This window comes from Triturus cristatus, chromosome 11, assembly GCF_964204655.1.
Source record: "Triturus cristatus chromosome 11, aTriCri1.1, whole genome shotgun sequence".
NCBI lineage: Eukaryota > Metazoa > Chordata > Amphibia > Caudata > Salamandridae > Triturus > Triturus cristatus.
The window spans coordinates 36,849,487-36,867,688 of NC_140594.1; positions in this window are offsets into that span (position 1 = coordinate 36,849,487).

The following is an 18,202-nucleotide window of genomic DNA, read 5'->3' on the forward strand; positions in this document are numbered from 1 at the left end:
AAAGTGAGGACTCCTCCCCTCCAACTGATTGACCTTCCAGCTAGGCCCTGGGAGAAAATTGGTATTGATCTGGTTGGTCCTTTCAACCTTCTTCCTCTCTCCTCTCACTGTGCTGTTGTTGCCATTAATTACTATTCCAATTGGCCATAGATTTGTGTCTTTTGCAAGCCAATTTCCAAAAATGTCATCGATTCCTTCAAGGACATTTTCCTGCAGGAGGGTTTTCCCTCTACCATTATTTCTGACAACGATGTAGAGTTTGTCAGTCAGGAATGACAAGCTTTTTTAGTGCAAGGTGGTATTGCTCACTCCAAGAGTTTTTTTTCTGACCCACAACTAACAGCCTTGTGGAATGAATGAACAGGGTTTTGAATAACTGTGTACAATGGGCTGTAGATAGCAAGTGTATCATTCAGAATGCTGCGCGCTCCATGCTATGGTTCTACCGTGCCACTCCCCACTCATCCACCAAGGTTTCAGCTTTTGAATTGTTGCAGGGAAGGAAGCCTGATCCAAGGGGTGGCCTGGATGGTTGTCTAAATGGGTGAAGATGGATGCCATTGTGAGTGTGGATGACCTCGTCAGGGAAAATGTCTCCAAAGCTCAGTTACACCAAAAGTCTTATTTTGATGCTAGTAGAAGAACGGTTCCTCGCACATTTGTTGTTGGGGACACTGTGCATGTGAAGATTCCTGTTCACAGCAAAAAAGGAGATGCCAAGTTCTCTGAGCCCATGGTTGTGGACAAGGTTTGTGGAAATGCTGTTAGGGTGAACAACAAATATTGGTGGAACAGGTTAGTTAAGTTAACTGCACATGCTCCCATATGTCGCTATGTTAGTAGTTCTGCTGATGTGTCTATTGAAAAACAAGCAGATGTTCCTTCCCCGCTGGATTTGCATAGGAGCTATAGATGCCGTTCTGTTCCTATGAGATTTCACTAATTTGGCTTTCTTGTTCCTTTCTGTGTTCACTCTCCCTTGTTTTTCTTTTCATGTGCACTGCTGCTCTCTCTCCCCTTTCCTCCCTCCCCTTCCTACCCTTGCTTTCCCTTTTGTTGCTCCTGTTTCTGGTTTCTTAAAAAAAACATTTAGAGGAAGGGGATAATGTAGTGGCTTCCCTCACTGTGTGTTTCTCTGTTGTGGAATGCTCACCCCTCACGGGTACTTGCGTGTGTGCATTCCACAACAGAACCGCAAGCGGTGTGTTTGAATATGCAAAGCAGTTGAATTAAGTTGCCTGTTCTGTTGGCTGCTGCGAATCACTGACAAAATATCGAAGGTCAAAAAATCGACCTACAAAAATATCGGAGCAAAAATATCGATTACAAGAATATCGACATCCTATCTACAACATGGTAAGTACAAAAATATCGAAAATAAAATATAGAATGTCAAAAATATCGTTATTAAAAATATAGAGTATTTTTTAGTTAAAACAAATATGTAAAATAAACCAAATAATACTTATAAATAAAATAAACATAATTAAATATATTTTATAATGTTTAAAATTAATAATTAATATATATAATTTAATAAAACATTAATTAAACATATACATATAATATATAATATATATACTTACTTAATAATACGTTTTAATAATTGTTTTAATAACTTATAACTTGTTAAAAATTATTATAAATTACAAATACATCATACACATAAAACAATAACATGAATACAAATTAAATAATTATATATAACACATTTAAAAAATTACATTTAATTTGAATATTGTTAAAATTAATTATATATTACATTAGCTAAAATAATACAATAAAACTACTACTCCAGCTCCAAAAAAACAACAGTAAGGAAAATGTTGGATAGCGTAGAGCTAAAAATTACTATTTCCACTCCAGGGAGTGTAACAATAGGGAAAGTGTTGGATAACGTACAGGTATAAACTACTATACCCACTCCAGGGAGTGCAACAGTAAGGAAAGTGTTGGATAGCGTAGGGGTAAAAATGACAATTCCAACTCCAAAGAGTGCAACAGTAGGGAAAGTGTTGGATAGCGTAGGGGTAAAAATGACTATTCCCACTCCAGAGAGTGCAACAGTAGGGAAAGTGTTGGATAGCGTAGGGGTAAAAATTACTATTCCAACTCCAGAGAGTGCAACAGTAGGGAAAGTGTTGGATAGCGAAGGGGTAAAAATTACTATTCCCACTCCAGAGAGTGCAACAGTAGGGAAAGTGTTGGATAGCGTAGGGGTAAAAAGTACTATTCCAACTCCAGAGAGTGCAACAGTAGGGAAAGTGTTGGATAGCGTAGGGGTAAAAATTACTATTCCCACTCCAGAGAGTGCAACAGTAGGGAAAGTGTTGGATAGCGTAGAGGTAAAAATTACTATTCCAACTCCAGAGAGTGCAACAGTAGGGAAAGTGTTGGATAGCGTAGGGGTAAAAGTTACTATTCCCACTCCAGAGAGTGCAACAGTAGGGAAAGTGTTGGATAGTGTAGGGGTAAAAATTACTATTCCAACTCCAGAGAGTGCAACAGTAGGGAAAGTGTTGGATAGCGAAGGGGTAAAAAATTACTATTCCCACTCCAGAGAGTGCAACAGTAGGGAAAGTGTTGGATAGCGTAGGGGTAAAAATTACTATTCCAACTCCAGAGAGTGCAACAGTAGGGAAAGTGTTGGATAGCGTAGGGGTAAACATTACTATTCCCACTCCAGAGACTGCAACAGTAGGGAAAGTGTTGGATAGCGTAGGGATAAAAATTACTATTCCAACTCCAGAGAGTGCAACAGTACGGAAAGTGTTGGATAGCGTAGGGATAAAAATTACTATTCCAACTCCAGAGGGTGCAACAGTAGGGAAAGTGTTGGATAGCATAGAAGTTAAAAATAACATACTTATAAATAAAATAATTATTTAAACTAATTAGTGATTTAATTATTAAATAACTCAAAATTATTTACAAATACCAATAAATAATTATTACAAACATAACTACCAAAGAATAATTAATTAACAATACATTAATAATAAATACCAATAAATAATAATTAATAAATATTAATTATCAAATAATACATATTAAACGATAAAATATTTTTCATAACCAAAAACATATGAATTATTAAAAAGTAAATAACAATTAAAATATATTTAACAATTAAAAAAAATATATACCACAAAATAATAATTATGAAACATTAATTACCAATTAATAATTACTTATTAATATATTAATTAGAAATATCAATGCATAATATTTAATTATATTTAATTCACAATTAATGATTAATCAACAATGAAATTATTTTTCATAACCAAGATATTATAATTTAAAATATTTACCAATTAATAATTATTGTCTAATTAATTAATTATCAATACCCAACAACATATTTAATAATTACTTAATTAGATTTCAATTACTTCCAACACTATTCCCCTATAAACGCATGACACACTCCACTAATAAAATAATACACTTAACATAATTATCAGTTAATCAACTAATTAAAACTAATTGCCAATTAATAAAAATTAATTACCAATTAATTCTTAATTAACAATAATATAATTATCAAAAACAATAAATGAAAATAAATTATTAATTAATTACAATTAAATTACTTCCCACCCTATTCCCATATAAACCCACAACCCGCTACAGAACTTAAACACTAAAATTTATTAAAATGAATTTATAATTCCTAAAAATGTATAATTAATTCCATATAATTAAATTACTTCCCACCCTATTCCCCTATAAAGCCACAACCCGCTACAGAACTTAAACGCAAAAATTAATTAAAATTAATTTATAATTCCTAAAAATGTATAATTAATTCCATATAATTAAATTACTTCCCACCCTATTCCCCTATAAACCCACAACCCGCTACGGTACTAAAACTCAAAATTGACTTAAAAAACCATTGTTTACATATAAAAATTGTATACATATATTTTAAAACCAGTAGAACACTTAACAAAAAACATATAACACATACATATTAAATACATAATAAAATACATAACAATAATATAAATATCGATATTAGTAACATCAATATTAGTAACATCGATATATTTGATGTCGATATTACTAACTTCGATATTACTAACATCGATATTAAAATACTTACCTTAGGGTCGATATTCTGTCCATAGATATTATTGACATCGATATTCTGTCCCTTCGATATTTAAAACTCGATATTAGTGTAGGTAGATATTTTATTTTCGATATTTTGGCTGCTCACCGGCTGCTGCGCAGTCCCAGTTGCACATAAAGTTATTTTGCTGGTACCTACCTGTGTTTGCCGCGACTTCATTACTACATATTCCCCTTGCAATTTAGCCACCAAGAAAACCCTCCCATGTTAGTGTTATTTCAATCCCTCATCATAATCGCTTCCCTTTTTGAAAGTGTCCTCCTATATATTTCCATGTCTGGTTAGGAAAGGTGCACAAGACACACAATTGATGGACGGAATGCAGAACAAATCAAAACATTCACCCCCAGTCAAGAGGTCTGGGTTAAATCCATCATTCTTGTGCTCACCATGCCACCCCAGTTTAGGCCTGGCCATATGCAAATCAGTCTTGACCCTGTGCCTCATGGGAACAGTCCAGCCCGAACTGCCAAGCCAGGTCCTCCCTGGACCGGAAACAAGCATCCTAGGACCGGTTTCGGGGTTTCACCCCTCTTCAGCCTGGATAGCTTGATTCCAGTGGCACAGTGAGCCCAGGACCCACGTCTGTGCATACCTGGCACACGTAGGGCGAGAAAGCAAAAGACACACAATTGATGGACGGAATGCAGAGCAAATCAAGACATCACCCCCAGTCAAGAGATCTGGGTTAAATCCATCATTCTTTTGCTCACCATGCCACCCCAGTTTAGACCCAGCCATATGCAAATCAGTCTTGCAAGGTGCACCCCATCCTGTAAACATGGGCAGCAGCTGAATCCATCTCATGGCCTGACCATTGTATTGTTACCTCATCATACAAGAAGACAAAGCCCTCTACATGTGTCCCAAACCTATTGATGATATAATGAACACAGAATCAGGCTTCATGTTTCGTTTAACCACCCATCTGAGGCCCTAACTGAAGGTGCATGAAACTGAATCAACTTCTCACCATGAAGTCCCCCTTTATCTTTCTCTCTGATCTGATGTACTCCTTATACTTCCCTAAGCACCGTGTACCAGCTGCGTAAGATCTTCACACATCCTTAGTCAGCGACACTAAACAATTCTGATTCTTAACAAGTTGTAGAAGGATGTATTGCTCTATTCTGCAATCACTCGCCCATACCTTCCTGTTGCCATCCAGAGGGACAACGCTTATTTTTCAGACACATGTAGGGGCATATTATCAAGGAACGATGTTAAAATTATCGCCGCTGTAGCGTCAGAAAACTGCCGCTAAAGCGGCAATAATGGGCTTGATAATACCCCCTTAAGAATTCCAATAGAAGCCCGGGTTCATACAGGAACATGGGCTTCTATTGGAATTCTCTGCAGCATATTATCAAGCACATTATCGCCGCTTTAGCGGCAGTTTTCTGACGGTGAAACAGCGATCATTTTAACGCCGTTTCTTGATAATATGCCCCGTAGTTCCTTGCATCTTTTGCTCTCATAATCCATTTTGCTCTGCCCTACATGTACCCTCAACCAATAACCTGAACTACTCAGCTGGGGTGTATATATATTCCCTATCAGCACCTGGATCTTTTCTGACACCACTACCATCATCATTTTCTCCCATCTTTGTACTTCCCCATTTTGATGGCTCTTCTTTCCAAAATTCTGCACCCAAACACTTCACCCGAAAGCTTGACTCCCCAGAAACACTTGACATAGAAGGCGGTGCCAGCAAACTTCCCTGACATGATGATGAGGCCAGTTAGTTGTTTGTAATGTCCACAAGGAAAACAGACATTCCCGCTTTTCCTGTCCAGACTTTCCATAGGTGGGTCATCAGGTTACTAACTTCCAGACATTTACTTGTACTGGGGTCACATACATCTCTGCCCATGGAGCCAGCTGACAGAATCATGGCCACCCTGATTCATACAAGGCAGTGTGCTGTTATATGGGGTGGGAAATTGTTTAGGATTGAATAGTAAGGTCCACTCAAACCCCTATAGCTACAATCTGCATAGCGGTTTCAGCGCCCAGTTACTGTACATGAAAAATGGATTCACCAAGCACTTAGGGGCATATCAACAAGGGGCGGCAATAATATTATCGCCGCTTTGGAGCCCGTTTTCGGGTGAAAAGCGGCGATAAAATTATCGCATTATCAACAAGGACACGCTAGCGCGTGTATCCTCGCATTAGCGCTCCATGTCAGCACGCCTCCCATCGCATCGCTAATGAAAACGGGCTCCTTGTTGATATGCCCCATAGACATTTCTAGGAGCTCTGTGCTGTGGTTGCTAGCCTTCCTTGAGTCAAGCCATTCCTCTCTGCCCCAACGTATATCTCAAAACAATATACATTTTCCCATGCCTCCACTTTCCATGCCCCTGGGTCCACCAATAGTCTCATTGTTGCACATGTCCCTGCCCACAAACATCTGTCACATCACAAGGGCATCCCTAGTCTGGCTCTCCTCTCGAATCCATTCCTGTGTGGGTTTATTGCCCCCTTCATCCACCTACCTATTTGTGAGCAGAACGGCCATGCGTGCCACCACCCTGCACACAAAATGTGTTTGCCACTCAAATCTGCACCTTTTTTTCTTCCAACCTCCTGTACCAGCTGGATCCACAGATCCACAATTTTCTGTTGCCTCAGACTTCACAAACATAGTTTGTTTCAGTATCTAGAAAGCCCAGTGCCACTGCTGGACCTTCCATTTTGTGGGTAACCAACAGCGCTTAAAAGTCAGCACTCACGTCTTCAAAAATCTAAACAACCTCAGCATCCTCTACACTTTCAACTCTGTGGACAAACTAAAAAAGAAAGCAAAGTGGCGCTTGCTTCCACCCTTACAGTTCGCTCACTGTCCACGATCATAAGGCGCTCAATGTCCCGAAAACAGGAACTCATTAACACCCCCTATGGACAGGCACCTCGAGCTGAATGCCAAAAAGTGACAATCTTCCAAACAGATTGAAAGTTGGAGAAAGTTGGATTTTGCCACTTCTCATCTCTGCGCCTTCATCGAGTTCCTTCAACAGCTCGTTTGCTGTCGCCTCATTTAAATATGCCACTGAATATGCATGTTGTTCAGTATTTTTGACTCTTGCTCCCTCTCGCCATTACTGGTGGTGTCTTTTGATGACTCTGTTTTTACACTGTGCCTGGTGAGAAGTCGTGAAGTTCTCTGCGTGGGTAGATACTGGCACCGGCCTGCCATCACGGTTTCTTTTCATGATTGCTTCAGTTTACTTACAGTCACTTTTTGATCCTTCACCAATTGTAAAGCGCAATGTCATGGGCGGGAAGGAGGGCTTGACCACTCTTAAGATGGCCATGATCTGTTGAAGTTCAATTGGCGCTGCCTCCCATGCCATGAACAGAGGGCATGCTGGCATGAGGCTAGCACAGTCTGGTAGCCGGAGGGCCAGGCTCTCAGGCAGGTGTGATGGAATCAGGAGGGGCTTGGCGGTGTTGCTACAGAGGTTTTTCAATGTAACAAATAATGTTTGCAGAGTGTCCTGAACATTTTGGATTAAAAAAATTGCACTTTATAAATCATATTTTACTGTTCTTAGCTGAACTATGCCCAAATTCATTCTGACTCTATCTTGACTCTTAACATAGCCGTGCCGTTTTTTTCTAAATTTCTCCTCATTTTGAGGTGACATAATGTGCACTTTTTGACATGCTGTTCTTGAAGAATTTCTCCTCTAATTACTGTTTGTTTGACCAACAATTGAGGTTATCTAAGGCCACACACTGAACGGATAGGTAGAGCCCTGGGCTACTTCCATGGAGCAGAAACTCGAATGTGCCAAGAGCCCCACTTTGAGAATCAAAGCTCACGGTTCCTTTCACAGGTGTGGTCAACATTGCCCAAAGTCTCAGATACAAAGCGGTTCAAGGCTGGCAGGGGGATGGGAAGAGTGGCCTGGGTACACTTCAGTATCTCCTGGAGAAAGGAAGCCAGCTGTCCCCATAAAAGGAATAAATCCATTTCAGCATCTTCATGCCCTCACAGCTCATGTATGTCTGGTATATCTAGCATCTGCGTACGTGTTTGTGGTGTAAAGCACAAACCTAGCCAAAGCCAGGAGTGTTGGATCAGGTCAAAGGCTCCTTTTACAAATGCTTTATATTTCTTCGGAAATATCTCTGATTATGGGGGCTCAGATTTACTAAGATTTAGCACTTTTGTGATGCTGCAAAGGCACAAAATCCATCTTCGCATTTATTACCACATACAGAGTCGATTTGTGCAGCTTTGCGTGGTTTAGTAAGTACAAAATCTCGCAACACAGCTCTACCTTGCATTAGCGAGGCGTTTCATGAGTGGAGCAGAGGCGTTCCCATCCACTTATGTATTTTGATGCCAACCCAGATTTACACAGACTTGTAAACCTAGCTTTACACAGACTTGTAAACCCAGATTTACAGAGACTTGTAAACCCAGATTTACACAGACTTGTAAACCCAGATTTACACAGACTAGTAAACCTAGCTTTACACCAACATAGTGCGCCTACTCGACAGAGGCACAATGATGCAGAAATATCTTTATTTCTCCTTGTTACATCTCCTTTCTATGTGTGATGCATTCTGCAGGCACATTTGCAGCCTGGTGCCAGGTTGGCTCCATTAGCGCTAGCCAGCAGACACTCTACCAGCTCTAGGGGAGAGCAGAATGATGCCATATCTGATTAGAGAAGGCACGTAGGTTTCTGCTCTCTCTCTTTGATGCAACTCACAGCAGCAAGCTGCCTTGCTGCGGTGCATTGTGTGAAATACTATTAAATCTGCCCTTGGATATATTTTTCACCAGCTGTTTCAATTTCTTGTTTTGGGACACAGTATACTTTCTGCAAAGACAAAGCATTCACATAGTGACACTTAATGAAATGACCATGTACTGATTTGGCTGAACAGTTAAGATACGCCATGAGCAGCTTTGCCCGCTGTGCCACTGCCGCCAACCACCCGTTGGGAGCGTCTGGCTGGCACACAGCTCATTCTCCAGCAGCAGCACAGATTTCGTGCATGTGTAGCCTTCAATCCTCCTGGAATCAGCATGACCCATGCCACTAAATCTTTCTTTTTCTTCCTATCTCTAATTACAGATGGCAGCTTTAGAAATGCTTGGATTCTTTTCTTTGTGTCAGATACAGTGTCAGTCAGCCAGCAGCATTCCTCAGCATGCAGCATAACTACTTAATTGTTTGTTATACAAAAACTTCAAGGAAGCCTAATAGTCAAGGCCAAGCCACTTTAGTAATGTGCATCTTGGATTGATTCACTTGTCAACTGTGATTCATGTTAACTACAGAAGTGCATCTATCACACATTCTGCACAATGTCACACACATTCCTCACAAGAGTGGTTTATTTATTTCTGCAGCCACCTCCGAACCTTCCATGAAACACAATGCGTGGGTAAGGTATTCAAAAAGTGCAGGCTGCCGTCTATGGCAAAATTAAACAAAGCACTGTTACCTAGGGGCATATCTATAAGCCTCTTGCGCCATTGTAGCATCACCATATTTAGAAGGCTATGCAAAGCCATCCTGTATGACTTTTCATATTCTTCTAAATACGGGCCCCATTCACGCATTCCCATGCAACACTCATGGATTCTGGCACATTCACAGATTCACGGAGTTTCATAAACCTGGGAATGCGTCCGATTCTAACACATCCGCAGAGGAGGCATAAAAGTGATGCATCTAGGAGAAACACCTTTATTTCTCCTCGTTTTTCCCACTTTCTATGTGTGCTGCATCCTGCAGCACATTTAGAAGGAGGAAAATGCCATCTTTGATTGTGTTGTGCAGGAAGGACGTCCCTGCAACGGAGGCACTGGTGCACAATGTCACACGGATGCCTGCATTGGCGCTAGACAGGCTATTGTGCGCCAGCACCGAGGAAATCACAGGGATGCTTCATATTGTTGTAAACACGAAGCATCCTTACACTTTCCTAATGACGCAGCTCTGCGCAGCAAGATGGCTTGCAGCGCTGCACCAGTATCTGGAAAATATGCCCCTCAATTTACAAGGTGTTTAAGATCAAGAAGTGTTCCAAAGCTTACTCTACATTATAACATGAACTCGGATGTTGGGGGGGATTACGATGGATGTATGGCACTTACTGAACCACAACATATCATTCCTGTAAAAGGCATCCCATAAGTGATGAGCATAGAAAGGCTTATGTCGCAGCCTTCCATATCTCTGCCAAGTGTGATTTGCCACCACATTGGATCTATACACAAGTGTGCAAGTTGTTGTCCAGTGTGTGACTACAAAGATTCAAAAACAATTATTCTGCCATTGAAATTCTACTTTGATGTGGGTAATTGGTGTTTCCAAGTGAGTGGAAATTGTGGGAATGTCAAGTAAAGTTCTTACTGAAGATGCACAGTATTGATGCAAGCCACCGGTGACTGAAAGATTGGTGTGAGAAAATCCATCAACATTTCATAAGGATATAGGGGCAGATTTATGAGCCCCTTGCGCCTCATTTACACCGCCGTTGCGTCACTTTTGTGATGCAGCGGCAGCGCAAATCCTACGCCATGCTGCGGGGTATTTACAACGTTACGCATCTGGGAGATGCGTCACGCTGTAAAGCCCTGCACCAGCAGTAGGCGTACCTGTGCAGGGGGGGCGTTCCGTTGCAGGAACGCCTCCTAAAAGTGGCTGAGTGAAATCTACAAGATTTCACTGAGTCACTTTTGAGCCCATGCTGCGTCAAAACCCTGCGCCTGCTTGAAGCAGGCGTAAGGATTGACGCAGCATTGTAATGATAGGGCACCCCCGAGCCTTGCTGGAGTTGCGTCGCGCTTGCGACGCAACTCCAGCAATGCGCGCCTTTCCGACAGGAGATGCGTCATGCATCTGCCCATCCGAGTGCCACGGTGCGCCGCATTGTAAATGCGGCGCATCAATGGTGGCGCACGGGTGGGCAGATGCATCGCAACTCTTCTGGCGCATCTCTGCTGATTAGCAGAGATGCGCCAGACGTCATAAATCTGCCCCATAGTGTAGAACAGTGTTGACAGCAAAAATAAACGCGTTGAATGTGATTCAAGAAAGCACATGGCTTCTAAAAAATCCTGGTATTTGGGAGGAGTGTTTTAAAGATTTTGCACCCATGTTAAATATCAAAAAAAGGAGTGATATGATTTTAAATGTCAACGTGGAAAAGCACGGGTAGGATAAAGATGGGAATGTGGAAGTCTTGCTTGTGGATGGATATGATATTCGATTGATGGGAGGTAGATTGATGCACTTACTGTCTCTGCCTCGACATCTGGTGGGATACTTTTAAAAATAAGAAACTAGATGCAAATGGCACAAAACATTCTTCCATGGCAGGACATTATTGAGATGGTTGGTTATTTTCTAGCTTGTGTATGGTTCCAGGATTACTGTCTCTTAGGAAAGATTTATGTCGCAATAAAAGGGCAACATGTCCTGGGTTGGTGCCATCATGGCAGTCTTGGAAAGAAACTGGATCTTGCCTCCATGTTTCCAGATTACTGTATGAAGATGAACAAGAATGGTGTTGAGAACTTTAGCCATACATTTAAGAGGGCATGGTGCAATGATTTAGGGAAGGTTCAGGGATCTTCAAATCATATTGAGTTAAGAAATTACACCAAACCTGTCAAGTTTCAAAATAGAGCATTATGGTGGAGATTTACTTATCATTTACACCGTGCCTGTGTCACAATAGCGACACAAATCTGCGCAAAATCTATTTTTCTGATTAACTTTCCAGCGTTAAACTTGCTTAGAGCTGGAAATAACGTAAAAGTAATGCAAAGCAGCACATAGCGCTGCATTACTTAGCGCCAAAGGGGTGCACCATGGGTGGAGCATGGATGTTCCCATGCAACCACCCAAGATTTCTGACACTAAACCCTATTTAATAAAAACAGTAGAAAGGGTTTAGAATTAGAAAACTGCGCCCTTTTGAAGTAGGCGCAACAAAGAAGAAATGCTTTAATTTCTCCTGCCTTTTCAGACATTGTACATGTGCTGGACTTTGCAGCCCACGGACAAAGAGGGAAAAGGGTTAAAGTCAGTCTATGCACAGCATTTTGCACTGGAAGGGCGCCCTTCCAGTTCAAAACCTATGCTTGACTCACTGACACACCCTTGCACTATGGCGCAAAGGTGTCTCCGTGGAGCACGGCAGCTGATTTCAGCGCTGAAGCCAGGAAAAAGGCAGGAGAGTGACATATTTCTGGAAATATGGCGCTCTCCTCCTCTCTCCTTTCCACACAGCGCAGCATCTGCGGCTGCTGCTCTGCGCTTCATGAATAAGTGGTAAAACCTGGCCCTACATGGTATGGATCAGTTCAGCAACATCCTAAAAGACTCACTTTCTGAAGGGGCCATTGGGGCTGTGGAGACTTTAGAATAGGTTTCCACTACACCTTGGCTAGACTAGATTAGATTTACTGAGAATATGTCTGACCTTTGCTCTCTTAATCAATTGCCATGCTTTGGCCACAAACCGTGAGTCTTTGGCAACTCTTCAAGGAGAGAAGTCTTTTCCATGATTGGCCGAAGCTCAGCATCCCATCAAATGTAGCTGACTCTAGAGGCAGGCATCTCACCACTTTCATTGCACCAGAATGTGTGTTTAGATATTTCAAGATGTTTTCATCAGAGCCTGCCGCAAATCTGTGCAAACGCTGGACGAAAACATGGAGTGGGTGGTTGCCTTTCAGGTAATATCCTGATAATTGTAACATCTGGAAAATAACAGGATGGAATGTTGAGTAAATCCTTTAATGTGTTAGAATAAAAAATGTATGACAGTTCAACTAGAAAAATGTAAGTTTCTGCTATAAGAGTTATATCTGGGATAGTCTATTTCTGAGCAAGGTGTCAGATGGAAGAAGATTTTGCCACACTCATATCGCGGAAATGGCACGCCCACAAAATCAATCCAATCATGCTTGGGTCTTTATCATGGAGTGTAGAACATTTGTAAACGTGTTTGTGGGGAAAAGCTTCCCAATTGCAAACTAATTATTAACCATCGGAATGCTTTTCCCTTGGGCCACAGGAACATCACTTTTTGTGATGCTCCGTGGCGCAGGAGCCTGCTCCATATTTACAAGGCAGCACTAAGACACTTTTCGGGCTTAATGCTTTCTAGTAATTAATGTTCCCTTTAACGCAGTTTTCTGCATTAAAGGGGCTTTCCATGGGTGTTGCTGGGGTTTTTCCCAGCAACATCCATGGCCTTTTGACACTGCCACATATTTACTAGAATTCATAACTCTGAGGCAGTGCCAGAAACGTACGCCTCCCCAGGGAGGAGTAAGTTATTTCTCCTTGTTTTTCCATTTTTTATGTGTGTTGCATTCTCCAACGCTGGGGTAAGAGAGGTAAGCACTGGACAGACATGGTTTTGGAGAGGCAAACAGTTGTCCAACTAGCTTTTACACTATACTTCTATCTCCATGCTAACCTGCAATAAGATGCAGTATTCCCAGACAGGGGTATCCCATCATGGACAGAGAATGTAATGAACACACATGTATCTGGCGAAGTTAGGTGTGTGAGCCATGGCAGAATGTGTGGACTTTAGCAAAATGATGAGTATGCAAGAAAAGGTCTCAGCTGAATAACTAATAACAGCTGCCACCAGTCCTCTCATGTCCTTTAAAATGCAGACACAAGTTGTCCATTGTGATAGAAGGTACACTTTGTACCAGCAGATACACTTTGTAATAGCAACATAATAAATCCCTGTAGAGTATGTGTCAGAGAACTGATAGGATGAGTCTTCTGGACGTGATACATACTGAGTCCATAAGAATTGAGAAGTCAGGAGCATGGTAGCACAAAGGTTCTGTGCTGGGACCTTGAACTTTGCAGCCGAGGGAAAGGATATATAGTGTCGGGTCGGTATGCACAAGTAGGGACCTCTTGGGGTATCAGTGTAAGAGGTGATGGCATAAAAGGCGAGCGTTTCAGGAGTTGTTTTTACTTGACAAGGTCTCCGATGAGGTATAGCTGGTTATTCTGGTCTTCTTAATGTCCAGTTCTGGAAAGGGTTCCTATAAGACCCTGGTGGTGATGATGATATGAGACTTAAAAGTGCGCACATACTCTCAGGAGTGTCGTGGAACTGGATTGAAGGATACACTCAAAACACAAATGGATCAGTTAAGCTTGCTGAAAAGGCCATATGGAACCCTCGAGGACCAGAGATGGACAGGGCAGCACTAAACGGACTTGAGCATCAACTGGACAGGGTCCCAGGGGTCATCCTGGACCATCTCTACAGTTATAGGTAAGGCTTGCGACTAAGAGACGCCGATGAAAATCCATACTTGTCAAACTCAAGGAATAGCGATGGGTGCACAGTGCAGGAAGGCTCTACATTTTTAGGTTATCAACCAAAGCGGGAGAGAACTCGGGGAGTCAAAATTCACAAAGGGCCAGATGTATGACGCGTTTTTACATGCGCAAAAGAGTTTGCGACCCGTTTGCGCATGCAAAAACCTACAGGGACATGTATAATTCCTAGATAACAAGTTGCAATTTTTTTGCGACTTGCTGTTTGGGAATTGCAATTAGGAAAGGGGCGTTCCCTTCCTAATTGCATCCGCAAATCAATGTACAAATGTTTTGTTTCCGCAATTGAGGTCGCAAAACACTTGCAAATTACCACCGTCTTCAAGAGGGTGGTAACGCAATCGCAATTTGGAAGGGGACCCCTTCCACTTTGTGACTGTCTCCAAAAATATTTTTTAAGGGCAGGTAGAGGTAAACGAAAACATTAAAAAAAAATTCTTAAATGCATCCCATTTTTCTTTAAGGAAAACGGGCTGCATTTAAAAAGAGAATACTGCTTTATTTAAAAGCAGTCCCAGACATGGTGGTCTGCTGACCCCAGCAGGCCACCATACCTGGGAGGGTCTGTCATTCCCAATGGGCTCACAAATTGCGAAAGGCTTATTAATATTAACGAGCCTCGCAATTTGCAACCCCATTGGGAATCGCAAACAGTGGTCAAAACACTGTTGTACATGCAAAATAGCGCCTCGCAAATTGTGAGTCTCAAAAGACTCGCAATTTGCGAGCCGCTATTTTGCGTGTCGTATATCTGGCCCAAAATATTATCTTGCTTATTATTCCGAAATTTCCCTGAAATTGCATCTATTGCTCACAATATCGTTGGCTGTATCTCATGTGAAAATTGAATATCAGTGCCCACCCCACATACCAAAGTCACCTGGGACACCAACAGGATACGAGCTTGAGCAGGACACGGCTGGTTATGGGAGGATATATCTCTCAGCAGGGCGTCTTCTACTCTCCCCTGGGCATAAGTCACATTTGCATTATCCGAAATGGATTGAATTTAGCATGTTTCGTTGAAAGTGCTATTCCAGGATGACGCATCCATATGGCTACTTTATTGGAATATGGTAGGGCCGACAGGGACTCTCAAAACTCATCACACTGACACTTATGTACATTAGACGGCTGTCTGGGGGAGAGAGAGAGGGCTCCGTTATCAGCCATTTTGAGTTGAGGAAGTGAGATCATCTGATCTAAAGCCTTCACAGTTGCACTCGTCTCTGGGCGATTCCAATGGTAGGGGGGAGCCTGGTGTGCTTCCTCAGTTTTTGCCCACATCTATTCTATATCTCATCCACTGCAAAGCAGCCCCAGATGTTTGTCACAGGGTTAAGATGGAGCCGGCAACACAAGTCTTTAAAGAGGCACATTAGACAGGTCCTTCTCTTCCTCTCAGCCTCAGTGTCAGTTGCCAATAGGTTCACCCAGACTTGACAGGCTCCTGCAGCTTTTCTTTACATTCGCATTTCCAGATAAAGTCTTCAAAGATGGGTCCTGAGCCACCTCCTCTCTCTGCCTCCCCCTTTCTGTACCTCTCTGCTTCTGTTGTTTCTCTATTCATCTGAGACCCATCACGTAGGTGCCATCTGCACACACGGGATGCAGAAGAAAAAAACAAACAATTCTGGGCAAGACAGCAAAGGCAAAACCTAAAATGACAAAAGTGAAATATATCAGTAGCGAGTTAAGTTATTCGATATGTGTGCCAAAGAAGGAAAGCTCCTAGCACAACCAAGTGCTAATTGTTCACACTATGTAAAAGGACAGCTACTGTGCTTTCCTTGAAGTAGTTCTCGACTTTGACGTTGTGGATTCTCCTAAGTATATGTAAACCTTAGGTGACGTGTGTGAGTTGTGAGAGAACTCTCGAGTGATAGATCAGCCATGCTGCCTCTTTGACAACTCGAAGCAAGGGGAATAAAACACATCCAGCCAAGTGCAGGAGAAATGTGAGCGGCGAGCGATGAAGGCATTTCATGCCAAGGCAACATTTTCAACCCAAACGCAAACAGATACAGAATTAAGGACGAACAGGCATTGGCAAAGCAAATAGCTCTGGCATCGCTGCCTGTATTTGTCTGTGCCAATTTCTTTATAATTCTGCAAAATTATTCATTCTATGTGTGATGTATTCAGCAGCACACATAGAATGAGGAAAACGTCTCAAAGGATTATTTTTGTGCAAGAAGGAGGCCCTTCCTGCACAGAATCAATCCTGCCGACAACACAGGAACCCTTGCACCACGATGCCAGGGTGCCTGCATTGGCGATAGATTGCCAAAGTGGCGCCAGTGCAGTTTGCAAGTTCCTAATTGCGACTTTTTGCAACTCACAATTAGTTAGTCACAAAATGCCATGGACAATAATGTGTTTGACACTGTTTACCTGGGTTGCAAGTACCTCATCAATATTCATGAGGCAGGTCACAATTTGCCAATCATTGGGTATGGCCAAACTCACAAGGATGGTGGCCTGCTGGGGTCAGCACACCACCATGCCTGTGATTGCATTTTCCATAAAGCAATTTTTTGGGGGGAAATGCCACCCTTTTTCCTTAATGGAAAATGGGATGCATTATATAAATAAAATGTAAAAGTTTTTTTTTCCAATTTGTTCAGAGTAGACAGAAGTCTGTGGGACCAATGCCTGCTCTTAAAAAATATTTGTGCCCACATTTGCGAAGAGGAAGGGGTCCCTTGGGAACCCGATCCCATTTGCAAATGGGTTACTCCCAACTTAAATTCGGTGGTAAACTGCAAATATGTTACGATCACATTCCGGTCGCAAAACATTCATACATCAGCCTGCGACTCTCTGTTACGAAGGGATTCCCTTAACACGCCGCTTCCTAATACCGACTCACAAACCTATGTTACAATTTGGTAATAGGTTACCGACTAATAGGGTTAGTACATGTCAAAAGGCTAATTAGTATTCACAAACAGACTGATTCTCTGTTTGCAACCGCTAAAACCTTTTGTACTTGTGGCTCTAAGAGCTGTAGGGCCCCACGCAAACACCGGCTCAAATTAAGCACTCCTCTGTGGAACAGAGAGACCCTCGCTAGGTTTAGAAACAAAATTTTAAATAAAATAAATGACAGCATTGTGCTTCAGAGAAATGCTGTGACTCACATCATGAAGCCAATTTACACTAGTGGGCTGACCCACTGCCACATGCTGTATGTAGTGTCTGACGGAAGCTCAATGTGAGTGACACTACACCAGAATACTAAATGAAGAAGGTTCCATCAAAGTGCCTAGATGTTCACTTTATGTATTTTTGTAAATCAAAAAGTCTTGGCTAATCCCAGTTCTAAAATCAACTACATGGATAATATCTCCATGTTCTTCATGAGAACGCTGACCGAGGCACTGCTACATCATTCAGGAGCATTTTTTTGTCAAATTTACATTTTTTGTTTTTAAATTGCAAAGCTTTTTATTGAATTTTAGCATGTATAAAATAATATGTAAAATCAAATCATGCATAAAATCCTACATATAATCACATACAGAGAACATAGGTACATACAAAATAATCTAAGGGGAAGAGCAGTTAGGGAGAGGGAGTTGGGAATACAGAGTCAGGTTTGTGGATCAACTGACATGGTGCGACTGACTCACTGATCTGGTGTGTTACCAACAGAGGTGGAGTCATCCGTAATTCTAATGAGGATAATTTG